The sequence below is a fragment of the Lathamus discolor genome, chromosome 1 (genome assembly GCF_037157495.1).
Source record: "Lathamus discolor isolate bLatDis1 chromosome 1, bLatDis1.hap1, whole genome shotgun sequence".
Lineage (NCBI taxonomy): Eukaryota > Metazoa > Chordata > Aves > Psittaciformes > Psittacidae > Lathamus > Lathamus discolor.
In genome coordinates, this window is record NC_088884.1 from 122085715 (window position 1) to 122111248 (window position 25534).

General features: G+C 35.6%; 1 long non-coding RNA gene across 1 annotated transcript; it reads left to right on the top strand.

Moving 5' to 3' along the window:
• The first annotated feature begins 6703 nt into the window (after nt 1-6703).
• Nucleotides 6704-24973, top strand: LOC136007338 (uncharacterized). Its single transcript, XR_010609634.1, has 3 exons — nt 6704-6788; nt 13462-13518; nt 23615-24973. It is a non-coding gene; the product is annotated as an uncharacterized LOC136007338 (long non-coding RNA).
• Nucleotides 24974-25534: the final 561 nt, after the last annotated feature.

Genomic DNA, 25534 nt, shown 5'->3' on the forward strand with positions numbered 1-25534 from the left:
GATGATACACTTTTGCCCATAGTTTCCTCCTGTGTATTGTTACCTGAAAGAGTTAAATTTTATTTGCTTTGTTGCTTGCATTTGTCTCTACTAACCTGGCTTTCACAAGAACTAAAAATTTATGCTGTTTCTCGATGAAGCACTCCTTTCTGCGCATCTGCTAACTTGTATCTGCATCCACAGTGATACATGAAGACAGCAGACCTGTTCCGGAGTGCAGAGAGCAGAGCTCCATGGTATATTTGAGGGAAACACTTCACCTTATATCACATAAGGTTCAGACAAAACTGCTTTTTAAAACATAGTTCACATTCCCAGGAATGTGAAGCAAGCAGATACTGGAGTGGTTTATTTGCATAAAGTACCTTGAGTACCCAGAGGATGAGTCAGGAATTTCTTCTGAGGTATTCTGATTTTTATTTATATATATATATATATATATACACACACACTATATCTATATGTATAGCTGTCTCTATATATCTCCTTCCTCAAAAACTTTATTCTGTCTCCTGTCTAGCATAACATTTTCTCATCACAGTATATTCTGCAAACACTGGGGAAATATTGTGCAGTATCAAGGGAGAAATGAGTTTCTTGAAGATGGTCAGATCCTTTTAGCTTCAATTCTTGTAAAGCAGTACAGTGACAAAATCAGTTCTATAGACCAGATTACTTCCCAAGACCCATGTACAGATAGCAGCTTTAAACTGAAGCTTTCTTTGTTTCAGAAGAAAAAGTTTATAGCAGCACCTAGTAAGTCATTCCTACTCCATTGATCCCCCTGGAACCTTAGACAGACTGCCTCTAGGGACCATAGGATTGTTTGGTTTCCAGATAAAGATGTGTTGGAAAGTAGAGAAAATACAGCATAAAGTGTGATCTTGGAACAGCCTTATCTCTTCAGCCACTTAGCTTCTGTGTATCAAAGCTTTGAGGAGTATGAGTTGCACTGAAATCCGTGAGGAACAGCTTGTGAGATGTCAGCCTGCTCCCATGGACCACCTGGTAATGAAGCCACTACTTCAAAAATTTTGTTTATTATGACTATTCTTTTAAAATTATTGTGGTAAGATGATGAAAATGTCTAGAGAGTTTTATCAAAGAAATACTATATGCATTGTCAGTTCTGTGATGAGAGGGTAAATCAAATTGTAACAAATTGGATTTTGCCCTAAAAGCAACAAGCAGACTACCCAAGTAAGATATTGGGCTGTAACAGTCAAAGTACTAGTGGTCTAGTGAAGTATTTTCAAAGCATTTTCTCAGTTATTTTCCGTGAAACCAAGCCTCTACTTCAAATCCCTGAATACCAGCATTTTTGTAAAACTTATGGTATCACTGCTGCTCTGCTGCTCTCAAAATCTGTGTGGTGTACATCTTTGTGACTGACAAATGCAAAAGAAAGATGCCAGAGGCATATTTCTTGATGCTGAAAGAAGAAATTTGTGCTTCCACATTTTAACTGTCAGCTGTGAGCTGTTAACAGGGTATGAAAGAATCAGGTACAGCATGAATGTGTGTAGCCCACTCAGCTACAATACCTGAACAGATCATAGAATTATAGAATAGTTAGGTTTGGAAAGGACCTTCAGATCATCTTGTTCCAACCCCTCTGCCATGGGCTCGCACTAGACCATTTCACCCAAGACTCCATCCAGCCCAGCCTTGAACACTGTCAGAGATGGAGCATTCACCAGTGCTTCACCACCCTCACAGTAAAGAACTTCTTCCTTACGGCTAACCTGAACTTTCCCTGTTTCAGTTTGAACCTGTTACCCCTTGTTTTATCACTACAATCCCTTATGAAGAGATTCAAGCATATAACCACTCACACAGACTTCAAGCTATCAAGGAAAGCAACCATAAGTCACTTGGTAGATAACTGTATTGGTCATAAATCACAATATATGAACTTAACTGTTGAAGATATATAAGCCATTAAAAATCAGAAGATGTAATCAGCAAGAAGTAGTGAATTGTCACAAATGTATCAGAAACAATGAAAAAGTTGAGCCTAGAAACAAAAGTAGCTATAACAATAACAGGGCCAGAGACCTGCTTTTGAGACAATATGCTCTTCAGTTAAGCATAATAACAAAAAACTTCAGTCAACTGCATTAGGGGAAAGTTTAGTCAATAGCATCCTGCATTTGAAAACCTCACTGTGCCCCTTGCTAATTACTTTTTTTTCTCATAAAACATAGGATGACAGCAGAGTCAGCAAACGTAGAGGAAGCAGCTGTCAAAACAGTTTGAAAGTTCCTCCCTCAGGAAGCATCTCCTGGGAGCTGCATTTTCTAGGAACCTCTTCTGGTGGCTTCTTGCTGCCAATGTAAATTAACTGCTGGAAATGTTATCTAGAGAAAAGCTTTTCTTATTACAAGAATGGTCAACATGGGCACAAGGGCCTAGGAAGGTTCTGGGACTTCCATCCTTGAGTCATTCAAGACTTGACTGGACATGGCCATAAGCAATCTCATCCTATCAGTTCTGCTTTGGGTGCTGCTTTCCGCTTGACCTCCAGACATTCATTCCAACCTAAACAATTTGAAGATCTTCCAAACTGCTTCCTAATAGCATAACGCTTAAAATATTTTGAGTAACCATCACAGTTCTGTCTGGAACCTTGAATTATTTGTGAGACCCTAAAACAAACAAAGGCAAAATCCTGCCTTACTATCTTTTCAAAGCACGTCTAATCCAAGAGTCAAAGTTGCTTTTGTTGATGTAGTGGCATTAGATATTTTTTTGAAAAAGGTTTTTGCAATGGCTTGGGGAACATCAGTTTGGCTAGAATTCATCTGTTGCTGTTGAGTGTTAACGTCTTTATCTAGCCAAAGATGTCCCTCTCTGTGTTTTACAATACCTGGGGTAGTTGTGTATCTGATGTTATTGAGCTCAGTAACACACAAAACTGATACTGCCAGGGGTTACTTGAGTTGGGGTGAGTGAATTTTGTTGCTCCTTTTATTTCTGTTGTTAGAGGGAGAAGCATTAAAGAATATAGAAACGTGTGTGGGTTTTTAACACCGCATTTTACTGATGTTTCATACCGTAGTCTGATAAACAGATTTTATAGAATTATAAAGGTAGTAAGCAGTCTTTCCTCATTCCCTCTTTTATCTGTGTTCTGCGCATGCAGAACTGAGAGACTTCATGCCAACCTAATGCATTACTTACTGAAGAATCTTTCCAACAGATAAATTCAATAATGAAGTAGTTGGAAGGCCTGTATATTCACATTCGTAAATGGGAAATGTAACAGCAATGGCATGTTGTTATTGATTTTGTAATAAGCTTCACTAATTAACTAACTAATAGGCCAGCTGGAAGTCAAAATGAAGTGCTTTATTTGGGTTTTTTTTGCACACAGGTTGAGAGAAGCAATGTTACCAGTTGAAGTATTGGAATTTTGTTTTATTTCAAAAGCATATGCTGGAAAAATAAACCATTCTCAAAAAATTGTGTAGAATTATTTTCCACAAGGGCAATAAATAAGCTGAATCTCTACAACGAATCTTTTCTCTGCAGAAAGGTATGTGTTTCTACTTGACTTGTTTAAATTCATTTTCTTTACTGGGAATGCCATCCATTATTTTGACATATTTTATGGTGAGTAAAAATCCTTGATTGCAGCTGCATACCAAAAGGAGGAGTTTTGCCACTTTTCACAAAAAAAGCTATCTTCAAAAATGTCAGAGGCCATTTAAATGTCATTACTTGTGAAATACTTTGAGAAGGCTCCAAAATGAGCTTTTTTGAGATGTCAACTCTTGAAAAAATAATAATGATAATAAAAATGTATCTGTCTAGCCACAATGGAATCACTTTTATACAGGTTTTCTTCTACGCATATGAAAAAACGTATTAGACAAGTGCTCAAATCCAGAGTGACCCCACAAGTAAACACATTTGACCATTTCTCACAGAGAGAAATTTACGGGTTACTTCATGAGAAAGATTAATTGGACTTAGTTTGGTTTATTTTAGAAAAAGAGGATGCAAAGTTGCTGCTATATTTGCTTGGTTTTCTTTACTGAAATTTCTAATATGCTGGTGGAAATTGTGAAATGTTTTAAGTTGCTTCAAAGCTTTATTATCTCTGTTTTACACAAAAATCTAGTACTCTGATAGTGAACCTCTGCTACCTTGTGTACATACAGTTGACATTTTGGAAAAGTAACAGAAAATTGTGGGGTTGTTTTGTACTGTTGGTTATATTTATGTATCATTCTCGGGGCCTTAGCAAAATTTCAAATATTTATTTACTACTATTTAGGTTAATAAATTTTGAGGTAAGATATTAGAATCACTATGTTCATCTTGCTCTGAGTTCCGTTGCAGTAGAAGCTATAGAACTTCTGTGACTGAAGATCAACAGTGGTGAGTAGTTGCTTCTTCTAGAAAACTATCCTCAAGTCGTGAGTTTCTTATTTTCATTGATGAACGATGCTTGGTAATCTATCTCAATAGTTAATTGCACTGTCTTTTAAAAAAATAAGCAAAACAATTTACATTAAAATTCAATCCAGAACTTGTACAGATCCCCTTATATCTTAATTTGAGAAATAGAAGAGGTTTCTTTGTCTTTTATGTCCGGGTCGTATGCTTCTCTTGAATGAACTAAATTGAATGAACTTCTTAGCTCTCTATAACTCAGGGTTTATGAATTTTATTGTTCTTCTTGAGGCTTTTTCTGGGTTTCTTGTTGGGTTTTTTTTTTTTTTTCTCAAATTTATTGATATTCTCCCTGAAATGTGGTCATACCTGTATGTAGCTCTCTGATAGTATTCACATCACTAGCATAGAATATACAGAAGTGATATAACCTACTGCCATGACCTACAGTTCACTGTGTGATAATGTTGTCTTCATCCAGGCTAGATGAAGTTGAAATAGAGTAGTGCCTAATAATCCCACTTCCTGATTTTGAGAAAATTGACTTACATTTAGATATCTGTTTAAGTATACATGGAGAAATTCTCTGCCTCCAAGAAACTTTGAAAATGTCGAACCTTCCTGAAGCTCTTGAGAAACTATGAGAGCAACAAGTATAGGCACAGCAGCAGATCCTAAGGAAACCATGGGCATCCTAGTAACATAGTACAGAGATCCTCAAAGCTAGCTGGGATTTCTGCTTCAAGACAGCTAAACCAATAAAACGCTCTGTGGAGGGGTGCCTGATCTGCTGCCAGTGTCATGCACTGAAATAATGCTGTAATTCCAGAGCAGGAGCATTCCCCCTCAGTCACAGTTCTGCAACTGTATTAGATTACTGTTTCTGATTGACTTGTGCAGTCAGTGCCAACATGGGTAACTGAATTTTATTGTGGTTTTTATTTTTTTTTCTTTAAATATTATAGCCACATCCTGTAACACTACATACAATCAAAATGACAGTGAACTGTATAAGAGACCATCCAAGCCTGCCAGTTGATTCTCTGAATAAGCATATTTTCTGGACCTTAATATTTCCTACTATTCCTGTTACTGCATTGTAGGAAACACAATGCTAAAACTTGAACAAATGCAAGAAGAATTTAATCTTTGGGCCATGACTCATAGGTTGGTACACTGACTAAAGAATTTGATCTGCTTAGAAAATGTTTCTGAGCACATTTATATTTTACTGTATTGACACAGACTCAGAGAGTGAGGGTGCCTGTTGCTGTGTAAGACTTTGTGATTATCCCATAACAACCACTATACCTCCAACTGATAATTTTTGTGTAATAGTCTGTTGCTTTATTTCAGCAGGTGATTTTCATTTCCACATCTACAGTTTTCATTTTGCTTTCTTTTGACCATACCCCGGATGCAGTGAAATCTGTTTATGCTTTTATGCTGCAATATGAAATGTATGCCACGCAACAAACATCAAGTGAAGAAAAGCATTTAACTGCTTTACAAGTCAGGATTACAGTAGATGACTTTGCATCATCTTGCCTGCTTTTAATTTTCCCATCTTTATAAACTCCTCTGTTGGTTTTCTGATTTGTGGATGAGAAGGTAATGAGATGTGAGAGCTGGCCACCGCTTTCCAAAATCTCCTATGAGGAAGTCCTGCCAATATATATTGAAAATGGTGTAACTGATAATGAAGCAACAGGGAAAAGACACCTTCTCTGGCAGGGGTTAATTGAATTTGTCCTTTTCCCTTTGCTTTACATAGTTCCTAGTTTAATATTTCCTTCCTTTTCCCCCAGGAGGTATCAGTACCTCCTAAGGGACACTGCCTTGATGGCATTATCCTGAACACATCCATCTGGACCTGGAGTAGCCTATTACCTATTGCCTAAAATAAACCCCTGGTGTAGCAATTAGTTATTTCCTGTAAGAGACTCTCCCTGATTTAATTCAAGGAATCCCTGCTTTCAGGTTTGTTTACTGGTAAGGAGAGGAGTTCAACACCGAAGTGTTTGAATCCTAGACTGCAGTAAACCATGCCTTTATTGCCCATGTACAGGTTCCCTTGGCAGTAATGCTTTTTCCAGGCTAGGTTTAGATTTGTTTCAGGCAAGGTGGAGACTTAATTCTCCAGTAAATTGGCATCACTGACATTTGTGAGTGAAAAAGAGGTAACTCACAGGTGAGCCAAGTGCGTTAACTCACAGGTGAGCCAAGTGCGTTAGCTCTCAGGTCAAAGTAGATTAATAGGAGATTCAGAGTACAGATTGCTCTACAGGGACCTTTATGGAAATGCTCAGGGAGTGCTTCCTGTGTGTTACTGCTCAGGAATGATGGGTGGTTTTTTATGCTTTGACGTTCTACTTGAATGTAATCAGGTATGTTTATTCCTTGACACCTGACCTTGAATAAAAAAGGAGAGAATGAAATGAGAGAAGAATCTAACCTAAGATGCAGTAGGGGTTTTTGTGGTTGTTTAAAAAAAAAAAAAAAGCAGCCTTAAGAAAAAATTTTCGTGTATTTGATTTTTTTTTTCTCTCTGTATTTTTCCTGTAAAAAACACAGCATATATGTATCAACAGCATAAGACATGAGTGTCTGTGGATGGCTTCCAGGGCGAATTCAGTAAATTTGTCAGTATATTTTGGTTAGATTCTCTGCTGGTAGCAAACATGAGCAAATTTGTCATATCAGGAGCAATGTGCAATATGTTAATATTCTGTGCAGTTTCTAGTAACTGCCTTATTTTGAAGACATTTAAATTTGAACCACAATTCCTGTATTAGCCAGTAAAAGATTTTGATTAAAATGAAATTATGTGTATCAAGATTCTTGTCAAAACTCACTAAGATTTCTGATTAAAAATATGCCAGATCCATGCTATCTTATTTCAACCATTTGTAATAATCCAGATTTTTGTTTAGATAGTAAAGATGGTGATATCATGCATTACATAAACTTTTCAGGAGTATGAGAACAATTTTAGCTTATAGTTGATATATGTTTCACTATTTGATTTGTGTGTGTTTATGCATGGTTGTGAAGCTCACAAACCTTGGGCTCTATTAGCTTCCCCACAATTACTTAAAATATTCTGGAATGGCAATTTTACGCCTGAGGTAAACAACTCTGGAAACTTCCTCTGAAGTAGAAAACATATGAATTCATACACACATATACATAGTTTTCAGGTTTTTATGTGGGATAAATGAGACTGTCAGTATTTGAATTGTTCTGTCACAGACAATTTAACATTTTTAGCATTCTGAATTTTAACATATTCTGAATTACTGTAAGCTTGGTCAAATAAACAGATTGCTGCTTTATGGCTTGTTTTGTTACATGTTTTATTGATCCTTATACTTGACCTCCAAGCATAACTGTGAACTATATTAAGAAAAAAGATCAAGAAGAAATGAAAAAAATTAAAATTGAAGAGGCAGCAAATGTCTTAGGCTATGTGGTTTGAGTTCACAAGAATAAATTTATATTATGGTAAGACTGGCTGGAAGCAAAATTAGAGATAGTAGAGTGGGTAAAAAGCAATTTGGAATCCTTGAAGCTAAGAAGGGATTGCTAACTCATCCTGAGTGTATCAGGAGATATACCGAATGGAATTGCTATTAATACTTTAAGTCTATCAGCCACTTTCTACTTACAAAACCTGTTGAAACAGAAGGCCTGAGCATGATAACATGTTGGCTTTCTGCCCCTCAAGGATAAGCAGCAAACACCCACCTTCAATATTTTATTTCGTCTTTTTTTCTCAATATGCAAGCCCAGTCTAAAGTACTGAATGATATTTAAACTCTGCTCTGAAGATAGGATTTCTCATTGATTCAACAGTATTTAAAGCACACAAAGCATCAGTTATTTTGCCTGCTAGCCCAGGGTGAATGGCATGATATTTGTAGTTCAGAAAAGGTCAGAATCTTGCCCGGTACATATTTGGACAGAATATTGTTTGAAATCAAAGCACTGGTTTTCAATTTTATAAAATCAGATCCTACTGACAAAGTCTTCACGATCGAGTGCTTGGTGGTTTTGCTGTTTATATCCTCAGGTCTCCAATTTCTATACCCAAATAATGGGGACTGATTAGTTAGGATTTCTAAAAGATTCAGTTGAAGCATTTTGTCCTGATTCCTTCAAGAACTTTTTGTCTGAGACAGGAAAAAAATCTAATATTCCAGGAGAGTGTAGGGGAGTAAAATTTCTTAAATCATATGATTATTTTTTCTTCCCCTGCAGTATCTCTTTTGATTTTCCATAATCCTTCCAGCTCCTGAAGGAAATGAAATCAAGATCATTCTCTTCAAAGTAGAGACTTGCTATTTATTGAATGAGTAAAATGTACGTAATTATGTAATTTACTGTACTGTAATTCAGAAATACCGAGGAGCGAGACTAATTAATTTAAATGTGCCACCTTAATTAAACACTTGTTTGACTTTCTATTTTCACCCAGTCACCTGAAAAGCTTCTGGAGCTGCAGGTAGAATGTTTGTTAACACTGCTTGTGCTATCTTGTAAGTAGAGGCTGCTGGCAGAATTTTCTCTTCTACTTCATCAGGCCAGTATTGTTTCCACATATATCATGTATTGTGTGAGCAGGCCTTACTGCTATCCTTTGTCATTGGTCAGATTTTACTTTTACATGCTGACATAGGCTGATGTGGTCTCCCTGTCCAGCAAGGGTGGGGAATGTTGTCATGCATTTCTTCGTCCTTCATGCTTCTTGATAACAGAGTGCTTCTTTTTGAACTCTTTATTGTAGGTTTTATTGATCCTAATTTTTATCTTTGTGCAGTCAGCTGGAAAACATAAGGAATGAAAACAGAATTATAAGTAGAGCAGTCCAACTTGTCAGGCGTACACTAAATTCCTTTCTTGAGAAGGACTTCAACTTTAAACTAATTTTCTTTAAAGGTTGGTTTTTGGTTTTTTTTCAAAAAGACACAGAAATGTCATGGCTTGAACCCCAGAAGTTATCTTTCCATAGGCAAACTTTCATGATTGCACTGGAGTTTGATTTGGTTGGGTTAACAATTTTTTGTGATTCTGCTGACCAGGCAAAAAAACCCTTCTTCTTCGTCGTGCTTTCAGAGGTATTTAACACTACAGAAACATCAGCTACAATTTTTTCCCCCAATTTTATGGGAATTTTAATTTCTCCATATGTATAAGCTCAACCCCCCCAGCTATAATTACTCAGTGCCTCTGAATAATTATAGCAAGCCTTCTAAGAGTAAAGTGAAAACTAATCTATTTCTTTTAGGATAAGAGAGTATTGTGAACTGTCAAACTAGGTCTTTCATTTTTTTTTTTTACTTAAAAATAAACTGGTTGTTATTCTAATAGTTATATAGTCTTAAAACAACAGTTTATATCCATTTTCTTCATGTTTATTTGACACAACTTTGACTTCAGTTTGCATCTTTTTTAGTAATGATACTAAGAAATGTTAAACTAGAGGTTGAACCAGATACCTGTTTTTATGGTGCTCAGTACTCACAGCCTCTGCATACTTTAGATACATGACTCTAGCAGAAACACCATCATGTACAGTATCAGTAATTCAGTATATATGTTTCTTTAACAGTCAGGCAAAAGGAAACACTGACCTTGCCTCCAGTTGCATAAAATCCAAGTCAATTCAATAAATATCCTAATCTATTGTCCTTCTTTTCACTTGCAAAGTTTATACTTGTTCACATTCAATGCTAGAAAAAAACACAGTAAAAGCTGTGAACGTCTTTAGTAGTCACTGTTTCAGTATGACAAATAAAGATTCACAGACCCTGCTGAGTTGGTGATAGAATGAAAAATGGATCATTAATGCTCTTAATAAAATACAACTTGTCATATTTTGTTTTTTTTAAAGTTCAGCCTGTTTTGGTCATTCTTTTTGCCTTCCTGAAAATGTCAGCTCTGACATAGTTCTTCAGTCTCACATCACTTTCATTTTGTTAGTCAGCTTTGACTTAATTTATAATTAAAAAAAAAAGTCATTGATTCACTGACTTGCTGATCTGTTCACCAAACAGTTCAAATGAAGTAATTATCCTATCAACCTCTTTGCATTTTATGTTTGCTTTGCTTCCACTTTCAGTCTGGATGCTGCAGTGTTCTGCTTTTAGGAGGTGTGAAAAGATTTGGAGTTGCAAATTGTAAGCATGCTGTGATTCTTTATGCTTATTCTATGACTTCTCATTTAGAAATTTAAGATTTTTCTCCCCTCCGTCATAGCTGTGTTTGAAGAGATGACTGCTTCAATATCAAAGCCCTCCTAGAGATTAGTAATACACTACTTCTGCATGGCTGTTCAGCTCCTCTGTAGGAGCACTTTACATTTCCCTTTCATATTTGCAAGTTTTACAAAGATGTTTTTCTTGTTTTTCTTAGTAGTCTTCTAGAAAGTTAACAAGGTAAATAATTCTATCTACTCCCTAACAAAGTTTTTTTTTTTCTTTTTTTCTGAAAGAAAATCAAATTTGCTCCTTTAGTCTTCCCTCAGAAATGGCCGCAAGTCTGAGATCCTCAGTTTTGCTTGTCAGCCTTGGAAGATCATAAAATTTTTTCAAATGAAGCTGCATGATAACGTGCAGTTTTTGAGCAAGCCCCGTCAGATCACCACAATTCACTAATTACTCTGCAAATACAGGTGAAAATGAGCTGACATATAGATTTAACTCCAGTTTCAGTGGCTAATATGATGAACAAAAGGTGCATAATTATGTAATCAGTTCTTAGAAATTAGTCTAATTAGGACTTTTGTTTGCTTGCTAATGTTTTTTAAATGTGAATATTCTGCTTCATCATTTCTTTGGAAGTTACCACATCTTCAGTTGCTATAGCACCATTTTATAAACGTAAATAAGAAATCAGCATAAAAAAGCCCTCTCTGCATAAACGCCAGATACTTTCTGAACTGACTTATGCCAATGACTGGAGTTAGATTCACACTTATTTGTATCTGAAAATGTGTGGACACAACTAGAAAAGCTGGTTGTGTAACATTGTGAAGAGCATATTGCCTCCCATTCTGCCTGTCTGATTGTTCAAGCAGGATTTTTAATATCAGGAACTTCTCAAGAAGCTTATATATGGTTTTTACCCCAGTAATAATGCACCCTGGAGAAGTCTAATGTATAGACAGGTAATAATTTTAACTGTTTTCCTTGTTATAGTAAAGCCATAAACAGCAGATAATTCTTTCTGTTGGGTTAAACATGCCAGCAGTACCTTGATAACACTTTAGTGTCATTTACTATGAAAGTCTTTCACCTTAAAACCTATGTAAAGCATGATATTTACAGGTTATTTATTACACACATACATAAACGCACACACATGTGGGAGAGGACGTGGTGTTTTTAACTGTATGTTTTCTTAGGCCAGTTTTATAGCTGTGTAGTATAGTTGACTACAATTGAGTTATTTTTAATTTACAGTTCTGCAGGTCAAAGAACAATCAGTGCTCGTGTAATTGATTTTTTGAAAAACATCGAAGACTTTTTATGTATCAGCACGGTGAATCTGTAAGTGATTTGTGCTCTGGTATATGCACTGGGGAGACAAGGACTTTGCGTTTTGAGTGGTGATTTGCAGTCTGAGCTGGAATATGGTCAGTAAACAAGTCTAAGTCACAATGTTGTCCAAACTCCTGACATGATGGGGGAAATTAAGGTAGGGGTAACTTATAATTGCAGGTGAAATACAGTAAGGAAATGGTGGCTCAAATGTTGCTGCAATTAGGGAAAAGATCCCATCAGGTTCTCCTATTTAAAGTGACTGATAGAAAAGTACAGAAAAAATGTCATCACTGATCATTATGCAATCATCTGTTTGTGAGAAACAACACGAGCATGTGAGAGCATACAGAAATCTCTATAGATAAAATCTTTCCCCTTGATCTTGTACTCCCTTCAAGTGTGAGGTGGAACTATACCATCTGTACGAGTTTCATAGCTTTTTTGTACAGACAGCCAGAAATGTTGGAAGAGGTGAAATATTTTTCTCTGTGCCACAGCTCTTGAAAGTTAACTAGATTGTATTAAAAGCAAGTAATCTGATTTTCTTTTGGCTATTGCAAGGAATCTTAAGAGTTACCATATTTTGGAATACTTTTCTGCCTTTAACAAGGCATTATCAGGTGATGCCTCATTTCCTGTATAATACTTTCATAGATGTTTGAGCAATGTAGGCCATCTGTCATATTTACTATATGCATGAGTTATACCTTCAGGTGTACCTAGAAAACTGGATGCTCAGAGTTAAGATTTGATTTGCATAATTAGTCCACATTTTACATTAATATCCTTCCTACCATGCAATTAACTGTACTTCAATGGGTTGCTTTCAGTCTGTTCATTTTTGTTTTTGTTTTTCCTATAAGTAATTAGCTATCCATTGGTCCGAAGAGAGTAACTCTTCTTACCTGAAGTATACTAGAATCAGCCAACTGCTTAAGTGCACATACCTGAATCTGAGCTGCTGGCTGTTCTTGCCTGGATTTGAAATGATGCAGTTAGAGAGATTAGTCTAAGCAGAGAATTTTCCACAGAACATTTTACTATTGCTTCCTTTTAATTTTGCAATAGGAAAAGATACTGTAATCAAGAAAATTCCGCATACTCATAAGTACTGTTGTGCCACATTTTTGAATGACGGTGGCCAGTAGCAGCGTCTCTCAAAGTGGTCTTTGAGGTCACAGATACGTTGACAAAAGCATTTGCTTATGCAAAATGCTGTGAGTAAGAGAAAATAATGGGAATATGTTCGCATCATCAATGTGGTTGTCTAAATTAGGCTGATTTCCCTAAACCTGCTGCACCACTGAGACTTGCTCATCAATGCTCCAGATATTCAGGATAGTATATTAATTTTGTTTCTTTGAATTGCACAGAGCAACAGCCTTCCTTCCTTCAGTGACTGCAATCTAGGTCTAAGGAGACTAATATGTTAACCAGCCTCAGACAGACTCCTGAAATTAAGATATATGAATATTCATCCTGCCAATGTGTAAATTTCTCTTACTTTCTGTTGCAGTGCCTAGAAAATGGAAAGCATTGAAAGGAAAATCAATATGTTACTCAAGAATGGAAGGTGAGGACTTACAGAATTGCATTAAGAATTTTTTGTCCTTGTTAGGATACTTTTGATCATCTTTGAGATAATTCCTTGTTCTTTTGTGAGGTGTTGAAACATGAGGATTTTTTTTTTAATTTATTTCACCTTGAGTGACTGCTTATAGAATTAAACAGAATGAAGTCCTGTGGTTGTTTGCAGTTTAGGAATCTTTTTCCTTTTGGGAAATAATACTGCCTTTGCTTACTCTGAGATATAGTAAACTTGAGATGCAAAGGCAAGATTAAATCCTAACAAGTGTTTCCTAAAGTGCTACAAGAATACAGATACTTTTTAAGATTAACTCTCAATTAATTATGTTCTAGATCTTTGCTCATCTAAGACACAACTTCGTAAAAGTGCACTTCCAAGGTTATATACAGGGATATAGTTCTGCCGCTGGTTACATTGATTAGAAGAGTCTAGGACTTTTTAGACTGTCTCAGAATCACATCCCTGAAAGCATGTTTTGCCAGAGAAACATTTTGGGTGTAAGTTTTTTACTAGTTTATTCAGGAGAAATTACTATGTCTAAATTCAAGTTCTTTTACTGAAATAAAAAGCATTAGCATATTAATTCAAGATCTTTCCTGTAGCAAGGCGAGTAAGAGCATCTTTCTCCTTTTATACTGGTTATGCGTCATATTTCTTCTTTGGCTAGTGTTGACTCAAATATGATGTGCAGTGGAAGTAGACCTGAACTAAAAAAAAAAAAGAGATACAGTGTTTATCTTGCAGAGCTGCACTGAATCAAATAGAGTAAAATCTGTGATGTCGCTGTTTTCTGGAGGTGTGTGTTGTAAATTTACCATAAATTAGTTGTCTTAAGACAAATGAGAAATTTTAGGTGACTGATTTGAGGCCAGTATCATAGAAGATGTGCAAAAACAGGGACCAGGATTTTTCTTTATTTCACCTCAGAAGATCTGGGGAGACTACTACAGTGATATAGTTGCAAGCAATGTTTTGACCTAGGTCCTATTTTCACACAAACTCTTTAAGGCCATATGATACCTCTCAGACACCAGAGGTAACAACTAGACCTGCCACTTTCATTACAATGAAGAAAATGTCATTAGCTAAAAGTTGCATTTTGTGGAAAAAGTATAATATGGGAGAAAGAATGGAAGAGATAAATCTACCATATGTTTTTTTTTTTGTCACCTAATGGCTAGAACTAGTGTCCGACAACTGGCAGTCCCTACTGGAGAAAGGAAGTAAATCAAGGAAGATGGTAGAAGTTATTACATTTGCAGTTATTTATAACCTTAGAAAATGGAAAACCTAAGAACTTGGCCAGAAACTTTGATGTATAGCATAAGTTTTTCATGTGATTTGACTCAACTCTGAAATAAATGTTTAGCAGCTGATATTCTAAAATAAAGTACTACTGGTAGAAAAAATATTTGCAACTTTTCTGTGCCTGGACTCTTACTGAACTCTTGTCATATAGATGCTTATAAGGGCATAGATTTAGGTTTCATTGCTATATGGATTTGTGTACTTGCTATAGTAAAACTGTATATTAAACTGAAAATTTTGTTACTGGGTCTACTAGCTATAAATATTTCATTTAACTACAATTTGAAAGTTATATTTTTTCTAATATTTATTATTAAATATAAAACTTGTACCTTTACAGTTTCATTATTTTTGCTTTTAAAAATATATTCAAGACTATCTGTATGCTCGTGGGACTGTTAGTTTTAAAACACAGTAAATCAATAGTATTACAACCTTCTTAAAAAAATCTTCTGTGCTTCTATGTCAGCTACAACCTGAGTGTTGTTTGTTGTGGAGTGCTGAGTGGGAAAGGAAATTTTGCTTTGAACTCCTTCTTGCAAATCTCTTCAGTTTTCTGATTGTATTCTCTCTACAGGTGATAATTTACATTTATAGCCATCATAAACCAGAAAAATATGATTTTGTAAATCTGAAAGTCTTAAAAGCTGAATGTCTGACTCCACTTGTCCAGCATGAATTCTGAGTGATTCAAACAGGCAAATGATTGTTCTCTTCTGGCTTTCAGTTCGCAGTGTGGTCTTACTGACATCTAAATTTCCTATCTAGTAAGCACAGGCTGTATATTTAGTAGGGGCATTGTGTTTGCCAGGAAAAAAAGATTCATTCTGCCTGCCATCCTCTCTGACCAGTTGAGTTCTGTAGGGATGGAAACTGAGAACATAATTTATGTAACCAGACCTTTCTAATTGACTTTTACAGCTCTGTGGTGGTAAGGATAACGGTATGAGACTATTATCATTTATAGTAACAGCTATCATACAGAAAAGGTGGCCAAAATATAAACCATCTGCACCTTCTCACATTGCCTAAGAGAAGCCAAACCCTAAAATGAGTAGGACATATAATTCTGCTTCCTTAACAGGCTAAGGAATCTCATGGGAAAAAGCAATCTGCCATTAAACCAAAGGTGCAAAATTAGGAGCTTCTTCTAAAGTTTTTACTGTTAATATACCGTAAAACTGTATATTAAACTGAAAATTTTGTTACCTGGTCTACTACTGTACCTACCAAAAGTGTTCATTTTAGTGAGCTGTCAGAGCTTCGGGGGAGAAGGAGACTGACACATAAGGAATGTTTACTAGGAAATAATGTCCTTGATTATTCTATTCTGTCTTTCACAATAAAAGTATCAAGAAAGGTATAGGTAGTATTTGAAAGTAAATTTTTATTCAGGTATTGTAAGATGAAAGCAATGGCTCTAGCTTTGCCTTGCCAACATTTATAGAAGATGTGCCAACTGAGGATATGCATCACACTGTGAAAAGACTATGTGATTCTTTCCCAAACTGTGGGCAAAAGTTTGTAATTGATTTGTAAAAAGAAATACCTACTAGTTAAAATGAAAATCTACTGAATGTTTATGAGCTATTTCTAAAAACATGCTAGCCATACATAAAAAGTCCTTAAATATATGAACTGCATGGATACTGGTTTCCCTTTTTCTTATGTCAGGTAGACACGGTTTCTATGATGCAGCAAATTAAAGTAGCATGAGAAAAGGGCTTTCTGAGAAGCCAAACAGACCATCACAATCTGCACAGGTGCTGTTGGTGGGAGACGTGGCTGAAGAGAAAGAAGGGCATGGATTCTCACATGCAATGCCCTGCCATTAGTACTGGAGGTGGCACAATTGCAGATGATAGTACTGATGAAGGAGATTGCTTGTACTTTCTAGATAGGCAGAGTACAATGTCCTGAGCAGTGCTGCTGCTAGTTTAGCTTAAAGCATTGCATTTGTGACAGCATGATATTCTGTCCTGGCTAATTTTTCTTGCTGAGAGGCAAGACAGATTAATCTGAACTTAATACTGTGCTGCTGCTGGTGCAAGCTGCTAAACAAGGCATCCCTGGAGTCTCTGTAGGACACCGTGCAGTGCTGTAATCCTGCTCATTCCCTTCATTATTCCTGGGCTGAATGACTTGCTTTTCCACAAACTGCTAGACCTCGGGAAAACATAGCATTATTACCGTGAGGGTACAAGATCACTCTGTACTAAAACACTGCGAAGGAGGAAAGGGTAGAGAAAAGCCAAGGTGCAAGGGGAAAAACAGAGGTATATATGCCTCTTTAGGGTATAATTTTGAAAAATATTCTTGCAGGATCCATCCCAGCCTCACTTGTCAGCTGTGCTGCAAATAGATGCCTTCTCCCTTCCTGGTCCACCCAGTACAAGATCAGATGACAGGCCATGAATACTAATGCTGCACTGGCAGAAGTGTTAGCACAGATGTATACAGTAAAAGCTAGAAGATAATTTGCTTCACCACTTGCCTTTGTAGTCAGTTACCTGTTGTCCAAGGCAGTTGAAAAAAGAAATGTCTCTGTAAGGGTGAACATTTCTGGTTTTACTCCTTTGCGCAATAATAATCTATTATGCTACTTAGTCCCACTGTGGATAATGAGATACATGCAAAAATATCACTGAAGCATTCCATTTATGATTTAGCCTTGCTTGTTATTGCTAGAAATGGAAGTCATGACAAAACTATTGGTTCAGCTGAAGCAAGTTTTAGTTCAAAAGACAGTAACATAGCTGGTCTTTATTGCAAGATAGCTGGTCTTTATTGCAGGGTCACTGCTTTTAGTATTGCCTAGTTGAATCCAGACATTGCCAAACTTGTCACAGACAATGGCATATATTCTTTCTTTCCAATTAATGTTGTTCTGCAAATTCGTTACCTTGGATAACAGAATAAGAAAACAATTGGAAGATTTTTTTTTCACTGCTGTTAGTGCTATTTTTGAGAGCTTTTACAGTCATTTTGCAAAACTGGGAATAACAGCACTTCGAGAGGGTTGACAGAGCCCTAAATTCATTAAAATATGTTGCAGTCTTTTCCAGCTCAGAAAATGTTTACAGGACCAAGAAAAACATATATGTGAGAAAAATAGTTTTTGGCTCTTTTCCTGGAACCCATTTCTTTTTTTTCCTCCTGATGGTGTTTTGGATCTGCATTATGCTTGGCTGAGAGTATTAAAGGTGAATTCTAAACCTTGATACATAAAATATTGGTCACATTTATAATCTTTTAAAAGCCTGAATATAAACCAGTACAAAACAATTAAAGTAACCACAACAAAATAAAGTGTCATTAGGAATTCAACAGGGAGATGAGACCAATATTTTTGACTATGTATAAATGAACATGGTACCTATTACTTTGTAGCAGAATATTGTTGAGAAAGCTGTAAAAAAATGCCTCTTTACTTGGATTGTTACAAGTAGTCTCTGTGTCTGACCACACATTCTTCTTTACATCATATGCTTTATAATAAGAATGAAAATATCAAACCAGAAGGTTTTGTTATTTTGGGCTTGTTTGTTGTTGGTTTGTTTTGTTTTTGTTTTTCTCACTGAATTTGAGATGTGCATTTAAAAAAAGGTTAAAAACTGTCAGAGGCATCTCCCTCTAAATTATTATGCACAATGAAGGAGTCTGGTTCTAACCTTAGAGCCTTTAATTGGCTTTAGTGAATAAAAGATAAGTGAATTTTATACCATATTTAAAATACGTATATATAAATGTGTGCGTATATAGACACATGAAACTGCAGGAGATAGCCAATGTCACTCAGAAATCCTAGTTAGAGGTGGTGGATATTTACACAGTTCGAAATATACTAAAAATATTATTCTCTGCCAAACCATTAAATGTCATATGCTAGATGCAAGAAAACAGCTCTGCAAGGTGGGCTAACCAAACATAAACAGGCTAGTAAATGCATGTTCTGGGAGGAAAAAAGCTCAACAATCAAATAGACAAATTCCTTCCCCAAACCAACTTATTAATAAATACATTCCATTTTATTATTTCCATTGCACCTGTAACTGTAAAAACTCAATATCTGATGTGCATATTTTCTAGATTGTTTCTTTTTTCTTGTAGCAAGAATGTTAGCATTGTGAATGTTAAGAGCAGATAAGCAAAGTTGTAATGAACTTCTGTTGAAAAGAAAAAAAAAATACAGTAAAAAGCTAAAGCTATGGACAGCCCAAAAAATCAATAGTTTAGCCCTGACCTTTTCGATCTATCTGCTACAGAGTATATCTTTTTATACTATGATGGTAATTAGTCCCAAATACATGAGGAGTCTGATCTTATCTTGCTATGATTTTGAGAACCTTCACTGATGTCATGAATTTAGAGGTGGCCAGAGGCTACTCTTGCTGTTAGGAAAATTCAGTCATAATTCTGTGTGTCATCTGAAATGCTGTCTCTCACCTTGCTTCTCCCTGTGTTTGGACCTGTCATTGGGACCTCAATGACCAACACTGTTTTGGACCTGGATGAAAAGAAAAAAACCTCTACTGATATGAATCTAATGTAACTTCAAAAAAATTATTCATAATTTTAGCTCTGATAACTCCCTCTGTGGTGTGATTAGAAGGAAATTACTCAGTGTACTAGATTTTCTTTAAGTGGTCTTCAGTGTGTGTCATGTTAATGCCCAAGTTAAACAGTCCTACTCAAACTAAGAGGCCACCTCACAGATGAAGGTTAGAGCATGAAAAATGTTACCACATAAAATCTTAGGAGCCTTCCAGGAAGTGGAGCCCTTAAACTGATGTAAGAAAACTGGAGAATTAGCAAGTAAAGCTCCTAAGGCAGAGGCACAATAATAATTCTTAACAAAGAAAAAGACCGACAGAATAGTTAAAACAATTTATGATACAATTGTCTATAAAAGAGCTATTAATTCTGACCAAAAAAAAAAAAAAAGCTCAGCTCAGAAGCTTTGGCGTACCCCAATAGAAGCACTAAATAATGATCTCCTTCACTGAGATAGTACATAAGCTTTTGGAAAGACTAGTATTAAAATATTATATCTTTACAAATGCCTATGTTGTTATGCCCTGATAGTGGTATTTCAGGCATAAACCAGGTCATAAATCAGGTAAACACAACATATTGTTAATAGGACAGTAACTTCACCTTGTAAAGGATACTTCAGCAGTCTCTGGTACTGCTTGAAGTCCAGCAGACATTGCTGGAGGAACTTTTGTAAGGTTACAATCTTAGTCTGTTTCTGTTACTAAAAGGACATGATGGTAGTCGCAGCAATTCCCGTGCTTAGCCAGCCAGAAGAATATTTCCTATACCCTCGAGCCATATATTTTATGTATGATCAGTTGAAGAGGTTTTTAACTTGTTTGTGTCTTCCACCTTTAGTTTTATATGTATATTTATGAGTTTTATATTCTGAAAGGGCAGAATCATACTGGCCTTAACCCAGTTTTGTTGATAAAGCTGATTTTTTGTAGCTGTATGGTTCTATCTATTATATTTTTTCCTTGCAGATATAAGTTCTTTAACACTTATTAAAAAGTGTATCTTAGAAAATAAGTGCTACTCAGTTTACTTTCTTATTCAAAACCAGCTGGACTAGTTGTACCTTGCATTAAAATGATCAACTTATGCGTGAAATAGTCAAAAAATCATGTTAGTGCAAAACGGATGAAGAAATTTAGGCGGAAAACTATTCAGGGTGTTGGATATAATAAACTCCTCATAACTGTTCAATTTTGTATATTGGTCCATCTAACTGCTAGTAGTGTACATTATTACTGTATAATAAGAAAGAATCTTTGTTTTGTCAAACACTTGTTGAATTGATGTTTACAGGAATATCTGCATCTATGCAGAAAAAAGCATTTGTGTACAAACTCAGTGGATTTACATAGATAAAGGTTTCATAGTTCTTGGACTAGGGTCTTTGCATTTATGGGAAAACACAAAATGCTGAATTTTGTGGCTGATAATTTGCAGTACATGGTTTAGACAAAATGTTCTGTAGGAGTTTGTAGAAGCCTGGGTCTCAAGAGACATACTCTGATTAAATGATTTCCATTGGTGGGCATCTGGTATCCATCCAGGGTCAAGCCACTACATTCAGATATTTCGTTAAGTATAAATATGGTAAATATAGTTATAGTACTACAGTGTTTCACTATGGAGTAAGAGTAACTCTCTCCACTGATCTAGTCTCTCTGGAATTAATATTTTTATGGTCAGATTAGAAAAATTAGAATAAATAAAAAATGAGTGGTTAATGACATAATTGCTGTAATGTAAAAGACAGTGTTTCAGCTCTTTTGTTTACCTAAACAACTCACTAAACCACAATTTTAATGGCAAATATGCTAGAAACATTCTGTCCTTTGTGTAAAGCCAGAATTCTGTTTGTTCCTAATGTAGAGTCTCAGTTCATTTGAAGCAGCTCTCAGCCCTTTTCTGAAAGGATTCCCTCTTTGAATTTGCAATCTCTTTTAGAGATAGACTGGTTGTTACACAGCTGGCATTGTTATTGCACAGTCCCATTTTAGTAATCTACAATAGCCATCTGTGCACACTCAAAACCCTATCAGATAAACCCCCAGCATTTCTACAGTCCAAAGGTGTACACTTATGTTTTGAGGTGGATCAAAGATGAGAATTTAATGGGAACATAAAATTAGACTATTAGGAGATAGTCTTTAGAGGAACTGCTTCCATGCATTAAGAAAAAAAAAAAGGATTCAGATCTTCACATTAACCAGTTTAAATATTTTTTGACCAAGCTAATTTTATTACGAACATGATAAAAAAACCTATATCAAATTCTTAAGTTTTAATGGCTCTTTAAAGATTTTGTCTAAAACTTAGGCAATTCAATAATAATTAATTGTAGCTTCAAAAAAAAAAAGAAAAACCAACAACACCCCCCCCCCCAAATCCACCCTAAAACAGAAAACAGGCTTTAGAGAAAAAAGGCAACTGATTCTCTGTGTCCTTTAAAACCCCCCTTCTAAATAGACAGTGTGATAAGTATTTGATAAGTATAATATAGTTTGTAAGTATTTACAATTTAGTTTCCTTTCATTCAGGTGTACAAGATGAGTAAGCAATGAAATTAGCCCGCACTTATTTTAGGCTTATTCTTTTTCTCTTAAGCATTTTTCTCTTTTCTAAACTAAAAATTTAGCTTAAAAAGAAAAAAAAGAAAACAAACAACAAAACCCTCACATTTTCACTATCCTGTTAATCTCTGGGTATTTTGGTGTCTAGGTGAATGTTGCAGCTGTACACACAACAAATTGCTATAGTCTTTTGTTGTGTTTGTTGGAACATGCTGTTAAAATGACATAAAATGAAGTTAGAGATGCTTGCTGCCTGCCACAACCTGTTTGGGATGGAGGGCTGTATTGTGCTGTTGGTACTCATATTCTTTCAGATACTGAAAGGCAGTGATGGAATTTCCATTGCAGATTCAACTTAAGTAATTACTGAGCCCAAATTCTACCTAAATTGAGTTTACCTTGAGACCAAAATGTGCTTTTGTTGCTCAGATCAATGGCTGTATCTAATCCTACATTCCAACTGAAGGGAATCAAAACCATTAAAATGTTTCTTGAAACATTTTTCTGCAATGGATGATGAGAACAGTCTTTGTGCCACCAGCTTCCTTCAGGGGAAGAAAATAAAAGGAAAGGGAAATTATCCTTGCCCCTTTCCTGTATTTTTCTACTTTGCTGTCTCAGGCTCTCCTAACACAATAGAAGTTTCTGCAGGGTGAAAACAGGATAATGGGAAATATGAGGTGTCTCAGTTCCTTGTACCCTTGCTCACAAAGCAAGAGTTTGTTTTTTTGCTTCTGACACAATAGATTTGTTAGTTACCTTTGGAAGCCTCTTGTTTCAGTGGGGTTTCTTCTATATCTTCAGAATAGCAAACCTTGAAGTAGTCTCTCTACATTTTATGCAAAGGAAACAACCCATCTCAATTGTATCTGCATGGTGGCTTATTTTCTAAGTATGGGTTGAATTCCAGAAGTTTAATAGTTCAGAAAAAAAGAAGATTGTTGTATCTGGTAAATTATTGATGAATCCTTTTTTCCAAACTTGACATGGCATTTTTCCTGTTCACTATCTTTTTATATAGCAATGAACTCAGAGAAGTTAATTTTTGTTGCTGTTGCACATAATATTGTGACAGCACATCATTCATGTATGTTTGTTTGCTCTTATGGTTAGATTATAGACCCAAATATATGTAAATCATAGAAGTGACATCAGTGTTTTTAATACTCATATCTACTTCTATTTTCAGAAGTGAAACTAAGATCATAGAATCATAGAATAGTTAGGGTTGGAAAGGACCTCAAGATCATCTAGTTCCAACCCCCCTGCCATGGGCAGGGACACCTCACACTACAGATGCTGGGGATGGACTCTTCGTCAGGGATTGTAGTGACAGGACAAGGGGTAATGGGTTAAAACTTAAACAGGGGAAGTTTGGATTGGAGATAAGGAGGAAATTCTTTCCTGTTAGGGTGGTGAGGCGCTGGAATGGGTTGCCCAGGGAGGTTGTGAGTGCTCCATCCCTGGCGGTGTTCAAGGCCAGATCGGTTCTTAAAATTCTCTTATTTTGTATCTTGACCATAAAATCAAAGAAAATGTTGACAGCTATAGTTGTTATTGTAGGCAGAAAGTACTGAGTCTGTTTTCTGAGTGTAGAGGACGTAATTCTTAGGAGACTATTTAGGATCATCTTTTCTTTTTTTTTTCTTCAGGCAGGAAAGGAATGAGAGTAAGCCATGGAATACTGCTCAGAGAGATGGGATTAAACAGTATGCACCGTGCCACTACAGGACAATAAAGGGTGTTGTCTCACATTAATGTACAACTTTATGTAATTTCTTGACTTACATAACAACATAGATGTTGCTTTCAAAACTGAGTAGAAATCCTGTATAGCCATAAACTATATTGGAAGGTCAGGTAGGGCAAACCTCAAAGGTGTCAGAATAGTCCTCTTACAGAATCTCTGAACCTACCATTAATTCTGCCACAATCTCAAATAATGTGAAGTTGCAAAAGCCTTTCATAGTAATGATGTTGAGAGCTATCAGCTTTCTGTGCAATAATACTAAGTATTGTTTAATTGATTATTTAATCAGTCATTATGAAATGTCATTTATTCTAATGCCTCTAAAAAGTCATCGTATTTAAGACTTGCAGCAGATTTTGAATAATATTCAGAGACCAAATTGAAATTCCATTTTAATAAAAAAAAAAAATTGTTGCAACTGCTGTTATACTATTTCAATGCCAGAATTAAAAGGTTATCTTGCCTGCACTGGTTTGCTTGGTGGTAGAGCTATGTGTATGTGCAAAATTTGTTTCTAGTAAGCAGTTTTAAACAGGTAAACGTTAAATAGAAATACAGTAAACTGCAAATTTGTCAGGTAATTCTGATTTTAAGATCTATTGTTGAAAAATGAAATTTAACTAGCTGAACATTAATTGACCGTTTATTAGAAATATACACTTTCGTTTAGATTTCTGTAACAGATGATTTGTGGGCCATAATTTCAGTCAGAAGATAGAAAAAATAAATCACACTATTTTCAGAACATTTTTAATTTACTCTTCTGAGAATTATCAGCCATATTTATAGGTAGCATTCCAGCTGATTTATTAAATGATTCTACAGATAGTGTTTTACAGCGCATAAAATCATGGAGCTTAACACTAAGGTGACCTTCATCTGAAATGTGCATATGAAAATTATTAGTTCATGTAAGGATAGCCATTATTATTTTTTAGCTGCACGAAATAATAATTTCCATTTATGCAACAACTATGGCTGGTCTGCTCAAATAATTTACCTATACTGTATCTTCCAGGTTTAATTGGTAGCAAACCCAAAAATCTAAAGCATGCAACCATGGTCATACGGGTTTTATGATTTGATTATACAATATTTAAAAAAAAAAAAAGAGAAAAAGTTTCTTTTCACTGAGATTATCCTCCTGAAGTTTTCTTCCAGTACAATTTTTTTTAGATTTTAATATGTCTAACACTTTCACCTAATTATTTGCTGGTCATTTTGCGTCTTGGAGATGTTTATGTTATTTTTTTCCATCACTGCAGAGCAACAAAATTAATGATCATCATTAACTTTGTGAATTGCAGTCTACTCTTCGTAGTTTGTTACTTCAGATTACTATTTTGTAAGAGAGAATAAAATACTAAGCAATGAAAAAGAATTTTGTTGTGGATCTAGAGTGTAAATCATTAGACCTGGTGGTGTAGAGAATAGGAAAGGAGATGTAACTAGAGTTTGAATATTATTAAGCAAAAAAAATGAGTCACAGAAAAATGATGATGGATGTCCAACTGAGGCCGTAGGGAGAGTTAAGAGCCATAATATTTTTGTCCACTTCAGTGAATGAATCAAAACAATTTTTCTTGCTTAAGTTTGATTTTAAGATCTCTATTCTTTTAGCACCATATTTCCAATTAGGAGTGGAAATTCATATTCATTTACCTTTGACCTTCTTTTTTTTTTTTTTTCAGATTGCTTATAATTTTGCTCTTTGGGATAGTTTTCTTACAGTGTAGCAATGGCTTTCTACTTCCATCACATTGTTTGGAGAAGATATAGTCACTTCTGATACAGAGTATCTTCCATCAATTATGCCACAGGG